General features: G+C 36.7%; 1 long non-coding RNA gene across 1 annotated transcript; it reads left to right on the forward strand.

The window, feature by feature from the left end:
- The first annotated feature begins 341 nt into the window (after nt 1–341).
- Nucleotides 342–2,802, forward strand: LOC140858168 (uncharacterized). The gene is made up of 3 exons (XR_012141563.1): nt 342–862; nt 956–1,025; nt 1,143–2,802. It is a non-coding gene; the product is annotated as an uncharacterized lncRNA (long non-coding RNA).
- The last annotated feature ends 1,842 nt before the right edge of the window (nt 2,803–4,644 follow it).

A 4,644-nucleotide genomic window follows, 5' to 3' on the forward strand; every position in this document is an offset into this window, starting at 1 on the left:
TGATTCTGCGACATCCATACCACGCAGTAAACTCTGACACTTTAGATTTTTTTTTTATGTTAATATAACATTCTTTATGATGTCTTGATACTCTCAGATTTGGATGACGTAGGGTCACCAGTGACCTCACACTCACATGGAGCAGCATCCGGCTCTTAGAGTCAGCAGCATGGTAGAGGATCCGTTTGGCTTGCAGCACCTCTGACTCAGTCGGAGGATAGAGAGCTCATCCATATTTAGAGCCGCTCGTAAGTACTATATCTTCACTGAATTTGTTTAAAATTTAGTTATTTTAGAGACTAACATTTATTATTCAAAATTAATTTTGCAGTATATTTAGAGAGACCTCCGTACCTTATGTGGTTACCGCGATCATCTGATGATTGATACTAGGGTCAATGAATGAGTTCTCCAATTAGCCATCTGGGGCTCATGATGTAGCTTGGGAGATGTTCCTGATAAATTAGAAATGTTTAACTTTTAAATTCATTGTGGGTTTGTATTCTATTTATTAATTCATGGTTGCTTCTACTTGCAGAGTTACTATTGATTCAAGACTCCTCAGGATGATGAGGTTGACCACCAGATCTTCGATCAAGTGGCCACACGTAGGTTTCAAGATGAGCTATACAGCCTTAGATAGTCCATCATCGAGCATTCTAATTTTTAGTCACCATCAGACTGGAGGTCCTACAAGGATCACCGGATATGGACGGACATATGGGAGATCCTCTATAACCAATAGAGCAGTAAGGAGTACTCCAGTAGGCGACAGAGGGCCCAGCAGAATAGGACCATCCAGCAGGATTCGATCAGGCACATGGGTGGCTCCGTTGCCACACATGTTGTGGCCGACAGACAGGTAAGAAATCTATACCAAAAGTCTTCACTAGAACTATAAAAACTCTTATATGTATGCTTTAATTAATTTAATTTTATTATTTATTTATTATAGATATGGCAGCTGGATCATCTACCATGCTAGCTGCAGCTGTGGGAGGCCACACACCAGTCTAGGAGGATTGGTGATTACTTAGATTCTGAATCACAACAGATCACGATAAGAATTTCAAACTATATTTATTAAGTTGTTACAAGATTTGAAATGTATATTAAAACTAATGTATTTCTGAACTTTGTAGGCAGATTACGTAGAGTACGTCGTTGTGTGGCATGGCGATGACCTGTCCACTCAGCCCCTTCTTGACCTTGAGAGATGTTTTAGGATTATTGGAGGGATGAGTAGGAGCCAGGTCATAGGATTCGGCCACAACTTCGACCCTCCAGTAGCTCGATACTGTTCAACGTTCTCACAGGTCTCGACATCCCAGACTTGGAGTGATGCGCATGTGGAGGAGGTCATGTAGAGGCTTCTGAGCCATCGACCTTAGAGCTTGCAAGATATCATCCATGATACGGTCGTGAAGATTCTTTGAGACCCACAGCTGTGCGACAAGCTGGGCTCATTGTCCCAACCATCACATCAGATAATTCTATTAATAAATTCTTTTACTTGTTTTAAGTTTTCATATTTGAAAGCTTCACATATTTAGTGTTACTCCATGAATTGATTTTGATGATTATAACATATTTGAGGAGGTTACTAATGATTTTGACTTGAAAAAAGATTTATTATATTTCAGAGACAAAATCATAATTTTATCAAGTTCTGATTCGAAAGCCTCAAAAGCAAGAACAGAAGATTTGTGATCTATTGGAGGCAATTTTATTCTTTTTGGATGGATATGTTGAGAGAAATTCGAGTTTAAAAAATTGGGTCGACCCTATGAGTCGACTTCTGTCAAAAGGGGCTGAACGGCATGCTATTTTTGGCTGGCACACTCAAAGGGGTCGATCTCAGGAGTCGACTTCTGTTGCTGTGCAGGCCAAAGATATAGAATAGTGATTTTCTATTCTGTGCCACAGAGGTCGATCCCATGAGTCGACCCCTGTGCAGAGGTCGATCCCATCAGTCGATCTCCTGTGACGGAAACTTCCGTAACGGCTAGTTTTTAGCTCTTTTTGATAATATTTAATGCTCTTTTAATGATCTCCAATGATTCTATTTCAGCCCAGATTTTTTTCTACCATCTATTGAAGCTATAAAGACACTTAAAGGAGGAAAAAAGAAGTAAGATTGAAGAGACTTAAGCATTCATTTCAGTCCTAAGTAAAAAGATCTCTTAAAAAAAAGAAGCCTTCAATTCAAGTTCACCAACCCCTCTAGAGCTCATTCAAGTCTTCAACCATCTTGAGAAAAATCAGAAAAGCTTCCTTCTAACTGTGTAAAGTGTATTTAAAGTTTTATTTGCTCATTAAAGGAGCTAAATTTGTATTTTCATGTGATTAACTCACATACTCTGTTTTGTCTTGATCTTTAATTTTAGAAGGATTCCAAAACTTGGAAAGATTGATCCGAACCTTGAATCAGATTGTATTGGGTTGGCTTGTATCCGAAAAATAAGTGTTCTAGCTTGGGATAGCTAGAGTCAAAGATACCGACGTTGTATTCTTATTGAATACGGTTTAGTAGATTTGAATTTCCAAGTAGGAGCTTGGGGAGTGGATGTCGGTGCAAGGTTGGCATTGAACCACTATAAATCTTGTTTGTTTGTGTTGTGCTTACTTGTTCTCTTTCTAAATTTTCTTATCTACTTGCATTCTTGCATCTAATTTCTACACCTTGCTTAAATCACTCTCTACATATATCCTGCTCATTGTTATTTAATCCTCATAGTTCTAAATTAATATTAAAATTTTAAAAACCTAATTCACCCCTCCTTTTGGGTTGCATAGCTGGGCAACAAGTGGTATCAGAGCTCGGTGCTCTAGTCCTACTTTGATTTAACCATCAAAGAGCTAAAGATCTATGGCAACTCAAGTTGGTGCTTCACTGTCGAGGGGCAGTCCACAATCCGACCTCCACTTTTCAATAGGTCAAACTACACCTATTGAAAAGCTCAGATGAAAATTTTTATTCAGACACTTGACTATGATATGTGGAGTATCATAGTTAATGGACCACATATACCCACTAAGATAATTGATGGTGTAGAATCAACCAAATCCAAAAGAGAATGGGATGAGGTTGACAAGAAAATGGCTTAACTTAATGCTAAAGCCATGAATGTTTTATATTGTGCTTTAGATGCTAATGAGTTTAATCGCATTTCAACATGCATGTTAGCTAAGAAAATATGGGATAGATTAGAAGTAACACATGAAGGCACTAATCAAGTTAAGGAATCAAAAATTAACATACTTGTGCACAAATATGAACTCTTTAAAATGGAGCATGATAAATCAATAACTAAAATATTTACTCATTTTATGGATATTATTAATGGTCTAAAAAGTCTTGATAAGTCTTACTCTAACAGCGATCTTGTGAGAAAGATTCTTAGATCTTTATCAAGGACGTGGGAGGTCAAAGTGACCGCAATTTAAGAAGTCAAAGATCTGAATATTTTATCCTTGGAGGAGCTTCTAGGATCGCTAATGACACACGAGCTAAGCATAAGACAACATCAAGAAGAAGATGTCAAGAAGAAGAGGACAATCGCCCTCAAGTCTACTACTCAACTCGATGAAGAATCTGAAGAAACTGAAAATGAAAAGCAAGATGAAGAAATGGCTCTCATCACTAGAAAGTTTAAAAAATTTTTGAAGAAAAGAAAACAAGAGATGAGAAAGAGGCCACCTACCAAAGGGGAGCATAGTAAGGAGAAGGATAAAGAGCAACCCCTTATTTGTTATAAATGTAAGAAGCCGGGGTACTTCAGGTCCGAATATCCACAACTTAAGAAGGGCCCCAAGAAGTACAAGAAAAAGGCTATGATGGCTACATAGAGTGATAGTGATGAGTTAAGCTCCGAAGAAGAAGATTCACATGAGCAAGCCAACTTGTGCCTTATGACACATGAAAATGAGGTAAACGCTGAAACTCCTGATGACTTTATTTTTGAAAAACTTCAAGAAGCATTTTATGATCTAGTTGATGATCTAAAGAAGTTAGAGATAAAAAATAAAGAATTAAAATCAAAGAATCAATCTTTACTAAAAGAAAATAATATTATTTCAAATGAAAAATTGATCTTGACACAAGAAAATCTAAACTTAAAAAATAAAATTACTAAGTTAAAACCTATGGTAGAAAAGTTCACTCTTAGTTCAACTAAACTTCAAATGATACTTGATAGTTAAAAGATCATTTATAATAAAGCCAGTCTTGGCTACAACCCTTTAAAGAAATAAAAATTTTTGAAAAACATCTATGCGAACTCATCAAGCAACAAGTTTTCAAATATTACTTGCTTTAAATGTGGTAAAGTAGGACACAAATTCTATACTTATTTCTCTAACAAATCTAAAAATTCTAATGTGAAAAAAATATGGGTTCCAAAAGGAACCACTGTAACTAACCAAAAAGAACCTAATAAAGCTTGGGTACCTAAAGTGAAAACTTGATTTTTGCATGCAGGTGTGTCTTGCATCCCAAGGAACAAATCAAAAATGGTATCTTGATAGTGGGTGCTCAAGACACATGACCGGTGATGAATCTCATTCATCACACTTGATGCAAAAGGTGAAGGGATGGTCACCTTTGGAGATAATAGCAAAGAAAAAATCATCGGTATAGATAAT

Source organism: Elaeis guineensis, chromosome 5, assembly GCF_000442705.2.
Source record: "Elaeis guineensis isolate ETL-2024a chromosome 5, EG11, whole genome shotgun sequence".
Lineage (NCBI taxonomy): Eukaryota > Viridiplantae > Streptophyta > Magnoliopsida > Arecales > Arecaceae > Elaeis > Elaeis guineensis.